At 49.5% G+C, this 16,116-nt stretch overlaps 1 protein-coding gene across 5 annotated transcripts in view; it reads right to left on the bottom strand.

Moving 5' to 3' along the window:
• The window catches only part of CAMKK1 (calcium/calmodulin dependent protein kinase kinase 1), a 99,510-nt gene extending 84,671 nt beyond the window's left edge, over positions 1-14,839 (bottom strand). Inside the window, exon 1 of one of the 5 annotated variants that reach the window (XM_063174079.1) lies at positions 14,703-14,839. The gene's annotated coding sequence lies outside the window, so the exon portion shown is untranslated. Of the gene's footprint in view, positions 1-3,756; positions 3,810-10,665; positions 10,758-13,256; positions 13,358-13,618; positions 13,683-14,702 lie in introns of those variants that run through there. The other 4 variants (XM_063174075.1, XM_063174076.1, XM_063174078.1 and 1 more) reach the window with 4 other exon arrangements.
• Positions 14,840-16,116: the final 1,277 nt, after the last annotated feature.

Genomic DNA, 16,116 nt, shown 5'->3' with positions numbered 1-16,116 from the left:
AGACTCTTTATTAGCCAGCACTTGAGCTGGACTGAGTTTGCCCACTCTTACCCACATGCAAACATCCCACCAGCTCCTTTAATGATATAAATTTGTGCTTAACCTGACACTCCTCAGCTCACCCTGACCTCAAACCACAGCATCTTCCTCCCTCTGGGCAAGAGGGCTCAACACTGCAGGAGAAAAATTAAGTATTAGAGAACTACAAATTCTGTGTCCTGTGGAAGCTCCCAGGTGAAATTTTAAAGGGAAAAACAGTCTCAGAAAGGCTCAGGATGGCAGTCCAAGGAGGATGAAAAGTGACACCAGCTCCATCAGTGTAGCAATGGCTTGGCCATGTGGCACCATGTGAGTGAGCCTTGTTGGCAGTGCAGTGAAGAGAGGGTTCAGGTTTCTGTATAATTTGTGGTCAGGCAATCTCCCTGCATCCTGCACTCCAGGGTGTGCCCAGGCTCTCTGCTCCACCACAGAGAACCTGCAGTAGCTCTGAGGCTTGCTGTTTATCCACCCCACCATCACTGTCCATTGCTTCTCCAAATAACCCCAATTTTGGCCAGCAGTGCCCTCCCAGCCCTGAATCAGAGCAGTCCCTGCTGACCCTCAGATGTGGTCACAGGACAAGGATTCTCCAGAACCAAGCATCAAGGGCAGGAAAAGGGAAAGAAGGGCACAGGAATGATGGCAGGAATGAGACTGAAGGTGAGAGAAGCAGCATAAGCCACCTTGTCCTGTATGAGCAGAAATAATGAATGGAGCCCCTCACTTGTCCCTCACCACAACATCTTCCCCCTCTACCTGGACACCCATTTCCTTGAAAACTTGTAATAAATCCTTGCAGCCCTAATCACTGCAAGACACTTGAGTCCAGGAGCACAAAGGCTCCAGAAGCTGATGGATTGCAGAGTGAGAGACAGGACTGACAACAGAGACTTACAGCAGGTATCCAGCTTGTCTTTCACACAGGGTCTCATTTCAGAAGGAAAACAGATTAAATAAATTATTTTTGTTACAGAAAGCTCTGATTTACATGGTTCTAATCCTACCCAGCTCTAGCTGACACCAAGACCTTCCATGTTGAGAGGGAGCTGCAAGAGATGAAACTTTCCCCACATGTGCATTATGGAACTGTGACTCTGTTCCCTCCTGAACCAGCACCAAGTTTGAGCTGGAAGTCAAGAGCTTCTAGAAAACCATCCAGCAGAGCATTTATAGGAAAAGCCACTCCGAGTCAAGCCATGTATCCACCCTGCCCTGATTTCCAACAGTGGCCAGCAGTGGATGTTGGGAGGAGTGCTGCTGCAGAAACGAAGAGCTTAAAAATAGCCGTGATAATGAGGAAAAGTTTAGAGTTTGGCCTCCTGGCAGCACCTCCTGGCTTCAAGCAGCCACTCAGGGAGCCCTGACAGCACATCTGAATTTGTCCACAACCCATCTGAAGCTATTTTCTCAGTCTCCACAGCTCTGTGGGCAGTTGAGCTCTGCAGCATGACAAGCACTGCTCAGGAAACACAATTTGTGCCACACCTGCCAGACAAACAGGGGAGCTCAGACATCCCAACACCAATTCCACAGGGAGAGGACAAACCACACACACCCCCACCCATGACCACAGCCCAGGGTCAGCAGGAAATGCCCAGGTTAGAAAATGATCTCTTCTATTTGCTTCTGCAGCCCCAGCCCAGCCTCTATTGTTTGTATTTAAAGCAAACAGCCAGTTTTCATTCTCTTGTTATAAAAGGTGGTTGCACTTGCAAGAAATCACTTGGAAGTAATTTAAGGAAAGGAGGAAGAAATTTAGAGGTTGAGGCAGCTGTGATCTGACATGGGCTGACCTGGCACCTGAGGAGAACCTTAATGACATTTCCTTCCAGCCAGCCTGTTCTCCTTGGTTCACACTCTAATTAGCTTTCCCTTTCTGACATCCAGGCAGAAAGCCTAGACCACCCTTGAAAATTTGGCCACATTATTACAACTTTTCAATAGCCTGGCAACAGCATCAATTAATAGAGAGCTCACTGCCCCACTGTGCTTAATGCTTTAAGAGAGGCAAGCTTTGCCTCAAAGGGCTTAGAATCCAAGCAGGCTTTAAAAATAAAGCTTAAAAGTTGTAGTTTAACTTGGCAGGCAGGTAAACACCAAACAGCTGTTTGCTCACAGATCCCTCTCCAGGAATGGGGGAAAAAGAAGTAAAATTCTGGGTTGAGATAAAAACAGTTTAATGGGATATGAAAAGAAGAGAAAATAATTAATAACCATTTAATTAGAATATACAGAACAAGTGATGCACAGTGCAGTTGGTCACACCTGCAGACCTGCCAGTGGATACACTGCAGGAGAGGTGGGATGATCCCCAGCTTTTGTGAAATCTTATTCAGATTGAGTGAACAGCTCTGCAGAGAGGGCAGGGATGTGGGATCAGGCTTCATTCCCAACAAGCTCTGCCTCCTTCCCTGAACATGTGCCCTTCCCCTGGGGACACAGTCAAAATGAAAGGGGAAGCACCAAGAGCTGGCTCTGAGGTCCTGGGAAACATAAACCAAGCTGCTCTTCTGCATCTCCCATCACCAGCAACATTTCTTTAACTTATCCTTCAAGGGAAATTACAACTGCCAAGGACTAACTCAGACTGTTCCCAAGTGCCACCAGGGAGGAGGTGAGCTCTGCTGCACATGGTCTGAGCTAGGCCTGAATCAAGAAATAAAATAAGCAGCGCTGGAAAATTAATGTTGTTAGTCAAACTTGAGAGCAGTGCTGGCTCTCAGCCAGGGGTTACTCCAGATGTGCTCCATGTCCTACCCTGGGTTTTGGCTGCTCACTCCTCACTGTTCTCCTCTCACATGTCCCCAGCAGGGACAATGACCTTGTCCATCTGTGACAGGGTCACAGGTTTCCAACAGGAAAACCACAAGGCTGCAGATTTCCAAAGGGACAATCCCAGTGCTTTGTCACAGAGATGTTTTATGAAAAATCCTTTCCTTAGGGTTTTTTCTCCTGAGAAGCTGAGAGGCCTCAGGAACAAAATGTAAACATTGATTATCTGCTGCTGTGGAATGCAACAGGTGCATCTGGGATTGGTCTCATAGAGTTGTTTCTAATTAATGGCAAATCACAGTCAGTCACAAGCCTTTGTTATTCATTCTTTCTTTTTCTATTCTTAGCTAGCTTTCTGATGAAATCCTTTCTTCTATTCTTTTAGTATAGTTTTAATATAATATATATCATAAAATAACAAATCAAGCCTTCTGAAACATGGAGTCAGGTCCTCATCTCTTCCCTCATCCTCAGACCCCTGCAAACACTGCCACAGTGCTTCAATTCCCTGATTCTTTTTTTTTTCAGGCTGAATCCACCTCCTGCCACAGAGCCCAGCCACATTCCTGAATGCCTGTTCAGACACAGGGCAGCAGCCATGGGAGGGCATGCCCCATCCCAGGCAGGCAGAAGGCAGCAGAATCCCAGGGAAAGCTGTCCCCATTAACCCAAGGAATGCAGTGAGGTGGTGGCTGGTCCCATGTCCCTCCCACAGTGTGATCTGTGGTGCCAAAGCTGCTAACAGCAGCAGCCCCACAGCATTATGTAAACTACAGCTTTCCATCCTCCAGTGAAGCCACCAACACCCACAAACCCAAAAATCCCTTCAGTGGTTTCTTCTTGGGATCAGCCAATGTACCAGACAGCCCAGGGCCAGGAGAAGGATGCATCTGCCAATGAGAGACCTGCAGCAGCAAACAAATGCGCTATAGAAGGGACATTTACCTGAAATTTGCTCCTCTCACTCCCAAGCTTCCTTGTTTTCCTTAAGATTATGCCTGCAGCAAAATGAACACATTACAGTAGAAATTTTACTCTTAATTTGTCCCTTGGGTGTTTTGCTGACCCTACCAAGAACTATATTTAAATGTGCAATTTCCTGGCTAGACTCATTTGCAGTCCCTCCCCCCTGGCTGCCTGTGCAAGTCTGGCCCAGAATCCAATTAGCTACTACCACCCTTTAAATCAAAGGAATTACACTCAAAGAAGAAAAATAAAATTAAAGATTTTAATTACATCATTATTATATGTCTAAATACTCACAATTTCCATGCTTTTTGGGAGGTGGTCTCCAAAGACTAGAAAATGACAAGTTTCCAAAGCAGACAAAACTGCAGCCAGAACAAATAATTTGACAGGAGACTCTGGCCAGCCCAATCAGCAGAGCATGTTTGGTTTGACACAGGGCAGAGCTGGATGTGGGACCTGCCTGGCACCACGCAAGGGGCAGCTGCTTCCCAGCACCTGTGAGAGGTGTGGGGAACCCAAAGGCTTCCAGCTTCTCACAGGAAGGAGCAGCTGCATTCCATCTGGCATTAATGCAGGAATCTGCTTTCATCAGCATCAGCACCACCCTCCCCAGTGCCCAGGAGCTGTTCCCATTGCAGCTCCCAAAGTACAGGAGCTGCTTTGCTTTGCTCCTCTCAGTCCTTGAGCAGCTTCAGCTGGTGCCAGTGACACCCAGCAGTGCACAGGAGCAAGGCAAGGAGGATGTGTGCTCCCAAGGGCACAACAGAGGGGTGTTTTATTCCTTTCCCTGTCACAACCTTTAAGGCTCCAGGTTTAGCAGGTCAGCTCACAACTGTGTGATGCTGTGGCTGCTCACATTTAACAGTGACCTCAGAGGGCCTCAGAGTCCCTTCTGGACAGGCTTTCCCACCCCCTGCATCTCAGCAGCCCGAGCTGCAGCTCTTGGCTTCCTGCCTGCTCCAGGAGCTGCTCAGCAGATCCCCCAAATCCTTTGGCTCTGGTGAATCTCTGAAGCCAGGGGATGGGGCAGGGCAGGGCAGGAGAGCCAGGCACTGCTAGGCTGGAAAACATCAGATGCTGATTTTGTTCGGCTCAGACTTCCCAACTACCAGCCTGGGAGATGCCAGGGCCACAGAGAGGTTCAGAGGAGGTCAAGGACTTTGGAATAGCCAAGCTGCTGTTGGAAATGGTGTTTCTCAATGTCAGCAAATAAGGAGTGGCTGGGATGAGTTTGCTTCAAGGTATCAGCTGTCAGGTCCAGACAAGCTTCAGCTCAGTCCAACCCAAGCAGTGCAGCCACCTGCACCTGCTCCAGGAAAGCACTCGGGCCCCTCAGGAGTCACCCTGCCACCAACCCAGCTCACTGCAGAACTAAGCAACTCCTTTGGGTGGTGGGGAAGATGAAACAGAAAAGCCTTATAAATATGATTGTCTGGCAAAAGATTTTGAGAATATGGAAACTGTAAGTGAGATTGAAATGAAAGCAAGCTTTGAGATACCTCAGTTACTGAACAACTGGAAAACAATGGTGTGGCCAGCTGAAGGTGATCCCCTTTTGATGGAACAACACCCTCTGCTTGCAGACAGGCCCAAGGGTCAGAGCAGACCCTGCAGCTTGGCAGAAGGGGCCCAAAGAGGAGTTTTTAGGGTTTAAAATGTAACACAGTATGGTAATGTAGTGATTCTTATAGGCTGTATGGAAATGCTGTAGGATTTGTATATTGTACTGGATTGGTTAGTGAGAATCAGAATATTCAACACAGAAGAAGATTTATTATATTGTCATGGGAACTTTGCTCTTGCCTCTTACCCTGTTTACTCTCTTATGCTTTTACTCTCTCACCCTCTCATCCTCTCTGCCCCTCTCTTCTCTCAGTCCTGCTCTGAGCTGTGTTTGGCAGCTCCCAGCAGGGCCCTGCACCCAGGCCCTTTGCAATAAACCCCAAATCCCAGCAGGGCCCTGCACCCAGGCCCTTTGCAATAAACCACAAGTTCCAGACCTGGCTGCAGAGATCTCTCGTCTCCGTTCATCCCGACCCTGCTAACCCCAATTCTCCTACATTTTGGAACACCTCAGCCTCCTGGGCAGTGGAGCAGGGAGGGGTCAGTGTGAGGCACAGGCTTCTTGCCAAAAAAATCAGAACAACAACTGCAGAGGCACTGAGTGATCCACAGGAGATGAGAGTGGAAGGGACAGCTCCAGACAGGCTCCAGTCAGTACACCTGCATGGTGGGACAGGGATTGCCAAAGCACTGCCAAACTAAATGCATTGAAACACAATGGTGCCCTTCCTTTTGAGGGGAACAGATAGACCAGGACATGGACAGGGCTGTCAAACACTTCTGCAGAAAGCCATCAGCTAGGAAAACAAAACTCCCCAGGAGATGAGCAACTCTGAGCCATCTTCCCCTTCTTTTGCAGGCAGCTACACTGACAACTTGCAAAAATACTCTGCAGAGCTCCCTAACCAGTTTGATGGTGAAATGTCAGCACATTTCTAGGTTAATAAAAAGCTGGGGCATGGGAGCAGAGAGGAAAGGAAGGAGATTGATTGTCTTAGACAAAGAGATTGGAATGGATTTCACAGCAGGAGAAGGTTTCAGGGCAAGGAAAAATTTATTCATACCTAAAGAGCATGGAATATTAAAGACTCTGGCTTTCATTGGCTCCACAAGGCCTGAGTGGAATGAGACTCTCAGCACTTTGCAGTAACCACAAAACATCCTCAATGAACCCAGGTGGTTTTGTCCAGCTCACAGCAAAACCTCAGAAATACCTTGGCACTGCAGCCATGGCATCAGCAGGAGGCTGGTGCACCAGGCATGGAGCAGGCAAGGGAGAGCAGGGAGAGCTTCCCCTGGGATTGTGGGCAGGCACTGAACCAAAGGCAGCCCAGCTTTTGGAGTCCAACAAATGACATCCCTTCAGATAACACAGAGTGCCCTGTGCATCCCCAGAGCAAATGGCAGTGCCATTTTTTGACTCAGATCTGGAGGTTCATTTGCCATTACTGTGGCACTTCAGTGTTAGCACCTGGGCCTGATGCTGCACAGAGAAAATGCTGTCCCTGCTGTGAGGTTTATGCTCTGAGCACAATAAACAATGAGGCAAGCAGGCAGATGTTTGGCTGAGCACAAGGAAAGCTGCATTGGCTTTGCTCTTTCATCCCTTTGGTGGCTGAGAGGATGTGCCACACAAGAATCGGTTCCCACAGGTGGGACAATCTCAGATTGTCCTCTTACATCTCTGATAATCATTCTGCATAGAAGACAGATCCAGTGGCATTCAGGTGGAGTACAGACACTTTTCAGCTCCTTGGAAACAGCAAATTCTGAAAATTAACCAAAAATACCAGTTCCATTCTGTATTCAGACTTAAATCAATCTACCTGGCATTAAGGAATGGACTCCCAGCAATTGCTATGAATAAAGCATGCCTTTGCACCATCCTTCAAGGCAAATTACAAGCACTGCTCACATCAAACTGCATGAGAAAGGACACAGCCCCCTGGAAGAGATGCCTGATCTCTCTAACCTGGGAGTGCACATTAATAACACAGCTGAGAACACTGAAATTCATGCTCACTACTACCACAGGACAAGCTGAGCCAGAGGCCCTTGTTCTCACTGCTGTAACAATTCCCATCCTGCTCACACCCCAGCCCTGAGGGGACAGGTCCCTGTTCCCCCTGCACTCAGCAAGGACTGCCCTAACAACCTGCACTGGGACATGCTTCACTTTCCCAGCCCCATCTGTCAGCCTGGGGATGAGGTGCTGACACAGAAGGGCTAAAGGTCTCATCTCAGGTCTGTTTTACACTCTGCCTGCTGGCCTCAGATATCATTAACCTTTGTCAGTCTAGCTGCCTGGCAGCCACAGAAAGGTCAGCCCAGATTTCATCATCAAAGCACCTCATCAGTGAGAGGCCAGCAGATGACTTTCCTGTCCTCATACTGCACTTGAGGCAGGCACACCATTAGCAAGCAGACCCAAACCCTTGGGTCCAGCACAGATAATATCCCAGAACAGCACTACCCAGACAGCATTTCCAAACCAGGTGTTAGGAACTGTCAAAATTAAGACTTTACTCATTTAAGTGGTTGGCTTCTACATGGGTACTGTAATAATTTGTCACAGGAACACTGCCCCAGGTTCTCCTACCTTTCAAGTACCTTGATTTCTTTGGCACAGGGTTACCCCTTCTACACATCACCAGTATCCAAACCCAGTTCTCTCTCTGTTGGGAAGGATGAAAGTTTGACAAGAAAGTCTCACAGATATGTGTGCTTAGCAGAAAGATTTTTGAATGTAGAATCTGAAGAAGGAATAGAAATTAAAGCAAGTTTTGATATAGAAGAAAAGAATTGCTGAGCCAGTCTCACTGGATAACCAAGGAGGCAAAGGGTGTGTTAGTTAGAAGGGGTTTTTATGGCTTAGAGGAAAGGATAAACCCACCCCAAACAAGATGTTTTTACCAAGCAGAAAGAGAGCACAGGCAAACAAGTCAGCAAATGTTGCAGGTAGAAAAAAGGTCTCAGAATTTTCCACTGCAAGAAAAACTGAGAAACAACTTCTAGCTTAAACTGTAATGTACTAACTTTTAGTGATTGGAGAACAGTAACATGAAAATGGTAATTATAGAGTTATGATAGGCTATAGATAAAAGTTAAGGTGTAGATTGGTTCTACTGTATTAAGATGCTCAGCAAAGAAAAGTCTATAATGCATTGTAACCAAAAGAAAAGTCTAGAATGCACTGTAACCTAAACTCAGGGTCTCCAGGCCTGCCTGCAGCTGGAGCTGACAGCTGTGGGCACAGCTCTGTCACCCATGACTGCTGTAACACCTTGGATGTAATAAATTGCATTTTGAAGAGCTGCCTGGAGTCCCACATCTCTCAATCAGGCTCTTACATCTCTCCTTCCCTCCCAGTTTTCCACACTGACCTCTAAGCACTGGCAAAGGACAGGAGAGGAAGCTCTGAAGCAACAGAACCCACTTCTCCAAGGCAGCACTCAACTCACTGAGAGGCAAATCCATCCTTTTTCTTTGATGCTGCCACCAGTCAGTGCTCACACACTGCAGGAGGAAGCCTCCCTCCCCAGAGGAGCTGTGGTTCATGCTCACATCACATCCCTGCCAGGCTCCTAATGAGCAGGCAGCTCACACATCCTTCAGCTCCTTGTCCACAAACAGTCAGGACTCCATGGGCAGGCTGGCATGAGGGAGAGGGAGGGTCTGGAAGCAGAAACCCAGCATGGAGCAACAGCTACAGACCCTCCTCTAGGCAGGGGAGTCCCTTTGAGCATCCCAAATTCCTTCTGAGAGACCACATTAGAGCAGCAGAGCACACAGAGGCCACCAGCAGCATCCAGCACATGAGGAGGTGCAGGGGCAGGAGAAGAGCTCTGGCAATGCCTGCGTGCTGCCAGCACCATGGTGAGGAAGCACAAAGGCTGGAGGTAGTTGAGAGTAACTTTGACAGGGCTGGACTCATCAGCAGGACAGCAGGGGAGCTGTGATAATTAGAGGCAGCCTCAGGTAGGTACACACATGCACACACTGCTCTGCAAAGCTGTGCTGGCTCGGTTTTTTTTTTTTTTTTTGCTACTGCTGCCCAATTCTTTCAGCTTTATCTACTGTAGATGTGACAAACTCCAATTGTGGTCTTCAGAGGGCTGTGCCCATATTATTTGTGTACAGCAAATCCATCCTCAGCACCTCTTTTGGGGGTTTAGGACTCACTTCTGTTGTGTAGAATGGAAATCTGAACTACTGCTGGGAGTGGGAGAGGGAAGAAGAGACAGGCACCCATGACAGTCTCATGACAGCAAAACAATCTTGGAGTTAATAAATACACCCTGCAAAAGCAAAGCACAACCAAGACAAACCATGGAGTGGGTGGTCCAAGCTCTGCTGCACTCCCAAGACTGCAAGGCAGAATTGTGACCAATCTCTGCAGCAGAGGCAGGGCTGAGGAACAGCAGGAGGAGAGCAGCAGCACCTGGCTGGGAGCAGGGCTCCAGCACAGCTCTGAACTGCCACACACAGGCACCACAGCCCTGGTCAGCAGGGCAGGATGATCTCACACCCCTTGGGACCACTGATTCACACTCACCTCCATCCCAACCAGTCACAAATACAACACTAACACATCCTCAGAAAGTGTCATTTAGCCTGGGTTTCCCCAGCACTCAATGCTCTGTCCTCACAAGGTCACAGTGTCACTTGGCTGAGAAAAACAATCAGCACACCCCAGAAATATTCATGGGATGTTGCACAGAAGCTGCAGGCTTCAGGGACCTGCTCTCTTCCACCTTGGCACACAGCTCTGTGCTCAATCTGCTCTGCAGCAAGGACTCCCACCAACCTCCCAGCTCTAAAAAGGACAGTCCTCACTTCCACTGCTGTGAGTGAGTGAGTGCAAACCACTGGAGACAGGGAACTGCAGAAGGCAGCAGAAAAAGTGAGGCCAAGAATCTGGCTCCACTGCCCTCAGGGAAGGAGTTGCCACATGGCACCAGGAGCAGCAGACAGGAAAGCTGGACTTGCATGGCTTTTCTGCTTGTCCAAGGCATACACAGAGAATACAGCCCGGGAACAGGAGAAAGGAGAAGCTTGTCTGGCTCTCAGAAAGACACATATTCCAGTGCTGCTCCAGCACATCACAGCCTTGCTGTTTACACTCACACCAGAATAATTAGAGCAGCCACTGTTAAATAGCTAACAACTTCACCATCAATTCTCTGAACAATACTGATAATTCATCACAACATTTCACAGCCACCACTCTGCAGAAACACTGAAATCACCCCAGGCACAAGCAGCCTAAATTAATCCCACACAGATTCTAGCAAAAACTACAACTATTTCAGCAGTACTCACCCAAAAGTAATGTCTTCCCAGGGCAACAACCCAAAAGAAACAAGTCCTCAACAAACCACACCTTATGCACAAAGCATGACTCAGCTCATGCACTGGGTGCCATCAAGAAATAAAACACAAGGGTTTATACGCAGCCAGATCCACTCCCTAAAGCAGCAGCTTTGTGGCATATGAAGCTCCCAGCTGCCATGGGACAGCCCTCCCTTCCAGCTGCCAGCCTCAGCCCACAGAGAAGCTGTGTCCTCAAAAGGGTTTGGGCTTTCAGGAGAACTTCCCCATCCAGGGACATCAGCACCTGAAAACAAACAAAATTTCTACACTGTCAGGTACGTGACATATGACATTTGTGCTTCTCCCTCTGGTTATATCCATATCACTTGTGCAAAACTATGAAATAAAGTGAATATCTAATATATAAAATAGGTATGAATATATAAAATACATGATAAAACTGAAGAGTGCAATGAAACATGAAAATCTTTCTAAAAACTTAAACCATTAGAAGTGACCAACAAATCCAGGCTGCAAATTCCTAAGCCAGTTAGAACTGCAAGTTCTGCAGTCCGTGACTGCACCTCAGCACCAATGACACAGTCTATAAAATCTTTTTCTGTGATTAAGGACTCAATCCATGAAGTCACCACCTGTGCCCAAATACACAAGCCTGAAACACCCCTGTTCTGAAGGGCTGGAACATGTACTCACACCTCACCCACCAGCACAAACCAACAGCCACCCTCCCACTCATGGATGGAAATCACTGTGGCTCCTTCCCACCACACCATCTTTCAGATCAGCATCCTTCTCCACTTCATCAGTTATTAGGATCTGTTCTATTTAGAAGGTTTCCGACACTTTTCTCCAACCATGCTAAGCTTAACCACTGTCTTAATTAAAACAACATACTTGACCACATGGTATTTTTGAATTTTTTTGTATTATCCACTTACCAGCTGTACCTGACACTTTATCCATCACAAATATCCCTAACCAACCTTCAGACTGCCTCGATGACTGCATTATGTCAACAGTTGATTTGCACACTTCAATCATTCCCACAGCTAGCCACACACATTCCCTTTTCAACCACTTATTTTTGGTGACTGGGTCACCTTCCTCCATGCTGGATGTTTGCTTCTCCAAAAAAATGGAAAAAAATACTGAAAATCAGAGGAGCAACAATGAAGACAAAGACACAAGAGGAAGAATTTTCACAAGGGTTACTGTATACATCGTTGTCCTCAGAGTTGTCTGCTTTGCTACAGTTTAAGACACAAGCCAAGAACATTTTATCTCATGCCAACTCTGCACTTGGCTTTTAGACTGACAGCTCAGCCTTGCTTTCATCCCAAAGATGAAGGGGTAACTTGCTTGCCATGGCAGAAGTACAGCATCCCCTGGCTGTGTGGAGTGAAGGGGAAACTCACAGCTCTGAGCAATGCTAGGACAGGTGAGATCCCCTGGCAGCTTCACTCCAGGAGCACCTGCATGGGCAGCTCTGCCCACCTTCTCTGAGCCAGGAGCTGTCCTGGGAGCACTCACACATAACCCACACCAACCCACATGAGCCATCCCAAACTCCTGGAGAAATAGCTGGAGACAGCTCCAGACAGAAGGAACTTCTCACCAGCAAACACAGCTTCCCTTGAGGAAAGAAATCTGTTGGGACCTGGTGGCCTGGCACCTGCTGAGACTTAAAGCCCAGCCTTCAGCTCATACCAACCCATGACATGCCTCAACTCCTTGCTGGAATGATAAAAGCCTGGTGCTTACGCTCCTGGTTGCTAAGATCTGACCTTCTCCAGGCAAAAGCCAAGGGAACAAGCCCAGGAAAGCAAAATCATTGCTCTGCCTGGAGTTTAATCCCATTCACACCATGCTCCCCAGCCCGAGCACAGGGCTCACACCCAAACCATGCACAGGACACGCTGGAGCACAGCCCCAGCACGCTGGCTTTGGTCCTTCTCTTCCAGCAACTGAGATAGCAGCGCTCTGCTCGCCTTATCCAGTTTGGAAAGCAACACTTCAAAGCCATCCTGTGTCAAACTCCAGAACAAACTGAAGCTGCCAGAAATGCCTCCCAGGGAGGAAGTTAACACATGATGGGAAGATTAATGTGGAATTGCAGGCTACTGTAAACAGAAAAGCAACAGCTTCCTATTAAACAAAACCTTCTCCACTGGGTTACAACTACAACAGAATGTTAATTTTACCTTCATCAGAGCAGCTAAAGAAAGTGGTACCATTGCAGGATCAGCAGTTTTCCTTGCTCACAGCACACAGAGAGCTGCAGGTTATTGTCCCTCAGAGCCGAGGCAAGCAGAGAGGAAGATAAGCCCGTCTCACCCAGCCTGGCTGCCAGGTGCGAGCTCCGAGACACGGCCGGGGCAGCACAGCACGGCTCGGCCCGGGGGACAGCACGACCCGGCCTGGGGCAGGATAGCACGGCCCGGCCCGGGTCAGGGCAGCCCGGCCCGGGGCACCCGCCCACGAGAAAACCCAAACTCTGAGGAGCTCAGGCCGATCCCAAGGGCAGCAAGGAGGGTTAGGAAGCCGTGACAAACCTGCACGGAGCCCACCGCACTTCTCACCTTCTTCTCTGCCCACCTCGAGAGATGGCTGGCACTGCTCACACTGCTCAAAACCCCAGCTTTCGGAAGGATTTAATTTTTTCCCATTTATTTTTGAGCTCGGTAAAACCATCACCTCCGGAGCCGCAGCTGCCGGGCGCATCCCCGGCCGCGCCGCGGCGGCGGCTCCCGCAGCACGGGGGATGCGGCGCCCGCCCGCGTCCACCCGCGCCGACCACCGGGTCCCACCCGCGTCCCCTCCGCCGCCGCCGGGACGCTGCCCGTGGGCTGTCCCCGCGGGCTGTGCCCGCAGCGCGGCACTCGGGGCTGGCAGCTCGGGGGGCTCCGTTCGCGGGGGTCTCCCCGTACCCGGGGTCGCTCACCTGCGCTCGGCGCTGCCGCCGGGTCCTGCCCGCCCCGCGGCGCCGCCGTTCGCGCCGCCCGCCCCGCCCCGCATTGGCCGCGCGGGGCCGGCGCGCGCCGCGCCCCGCCCCGCCCCGCCCGCGCCCGCGCCGCCCATTGGCTGGGGGCGGCCGCGCCTCCCGGGGCGCGCGCGCGTGTGGCCGTGAGGGAGATGGAGGGGGGGGGGGTCAGGTGGCGAGGGGGCGCTGGGGTTAGGGGCAAAAAGGCTAATAAAAAAAGGAAACACCAAACCGAAAATCCCTTTTTTTCTTTTTTTTTGGGTGGCGTGTGGTGTCCAGCCAGAAGCGCTTTTGGGTGAAAACACGGGGCTTTTTGCTAATCAGAATCGGTGATGTTGGGAAAGACCTCTGAGATCGTCGCGTCCAGCCTGTGACAGAACAGAGCACTGAGAGCCGCGTCAGGGAAAATTACTCCCCCAGCTCCCTGGGCAGCTCCTTCCAATGCCTAATCATAATTTCTGTGAAGAAATTCTCCCTAAATACTCCATAATATGTATGATCAGGTACAGTGGAACTGGCACGGTGGGAGCGGAGGGCCCGGCGGCCCCGGGCGGAGAGAGGCAGCGTGAGGCGCCCAGGATCCCGGAAACGGGTGTCCCCTCACCCAGGACCTCGGCACACGGCTGTCGCCTCACCCAGGATCCTGGCACACAAGTGTCCCCTCATCCAGGACCCCGGCACATGGGTGTCCCCTCACCCAGGATCCCAAACACGGATGTCCCCTCACCCAGGATCCCAGCACACGGGTGCCCCTCACCCAGGATATCAGCACACGGCCGTCCCCTCACCCAGGATCCCAGCAAACAGGTGTTCCAGGATCCCAGACACAGCTGTCCCCTCACCCAGGATCCCAGTACACAATGTCCCCTCACCCAGGCTCTGTCTCTAGAGTTAACACCCAGCCCAAATATACAGTTCCTCAAGTCTTGCGGGTCTTGCACACCACCTGATCCCACTGCTGTTCTTCAAGGAATTCCTACAAGCAGATGCCCTCTTTGGTTTGGCTCATATTTTGGCTTTATTTTTCCTCCCCACTCTCTCTTACCTTCTTGACTCGTGATGGGCTGTACCGTGTGTCAAGAGGTTCCCACTGCGCCCAACAGTGAAGCTTTTGCAGTGGCATTCTTGAAGATGTTGATTTTGTGACAAGTGACTGGTGGCAGGACTCGCTGGGCTCTGCTGTGACTCCAGTCACAGTCAGGGTCCCCGCCAGGAATCTTGGATTTAGCCAGAGAGCTAAATGGATTAAATCCACATCCTGACTCAACCCACTGCAGACTGCTGCTCCTTCCTGCTGTGACAACAAGCAGATAGAAATGCCTGTGCCTGCTTCCAATGAGTCTCAAATAAGCCTCTGCTTTGGAAACAAATTAATTCCTTACCATGGGTTTCATAACTCGAAACAACATATAATAATGCATCTTGTGTTTACTACAAATTTTTTCATCTCCAAAAAGCTTCCCCTGTTGAAACTGTTTTGAGAGAAGTATCGAAATGTAATTAAGAGGCATTATGCATTAAAACAGCAAAGTCATCTTGTAAGCCTAGCAAAGAGCATCATTATTTTCATTTACTCATTCTGTGAGTATATTTATTGTAGCCAGCTACAGCCTGCTGCTATTTGCTATGTGCATCCAAGTCTTACTTTTCCTGCAGAAATGTGCTTTGTCACCCTGGCTGGTCTCAGGCAGCTGAGCAACTCTCTACAGATGAACAGGTTTATTCAGGGCTAGTACCCTTTCACTTCCATCTAAAATATTTGTGCATCCTCTTTGCCAGTTTTCAGTCAAAACCACTTGGAATTGAAATGTTACGTGGTTCAAATCTTGACTTCTAAAGAGTTGCTGAATTCGGTGAAACGATCCCTGTTAGAAAGCTACAAAGGGTTGTGTTTTCAGCTCTTCACAGAGAAAACCCAGCAGAGATCTTCCATGAACAGGAAGCACTGGGGCAGTGAAGGGCTCTTGGGGCAGGTGAACAGCAGCATGGTAATCAGTGAGAGGATGGCAGAGCCTGCTGCATTTTAGGATAAGCAAAGACATGTAGATGTGGCCCTTAGGCACATGGTTTAGTGTCAGTGTTGGGTTTGTGGCTGGACTTGATCTCAGAGGTGTTTTCCAACTGAAATGATTCTGTGATGGTCACAGCACAGCAGAGAGCCCCATCTCCTTGACTGTGTGTTCCAAAGCTGCTGTTGTGTTCCAGCAGCTCTGGATGTCAGCTAATGACACTGGTCAGACATCATCTCAAGGCAGCCAGCAGCCTGAGCTCCTGGGCTGTGTGTTTGCCTTGGTGATCTCTCAGGAAAAGTAAGACAAGCCCATGAGCAAAAGCAAAACTTCCTCCCAGGCCTGAGGGAAAGCCCCAGCAAACTCCTTGGCTGCCTGGAGTATGTGCCCACCAGCCAGGAATGTGCCTGTGCCTGTGGAGGGGCTGTGCTCCTGTGGCTCAGGGCATGA

This window comes from Melospiza melodia, chromosome 21 (genome assembly GCF_035770615.1).
Source record: "Melospiza melodia melodia isolate bMelMel2 chromosome 21, bMelMel2.pri, whole genome shotgun sequence".
NCBI classification, from domain to species: domain Eukaryota; kingdom Metazoa; phylum Chordata; class Aves; order Passeriformes; family Passerellidae; genus Melospiza; species Melospiza melodia.
The sequence above is the reverse complement of the archived record's forward strand: the minus strand, read 5'-3'. Positions and strand labels throughout refer to the sequence as shown.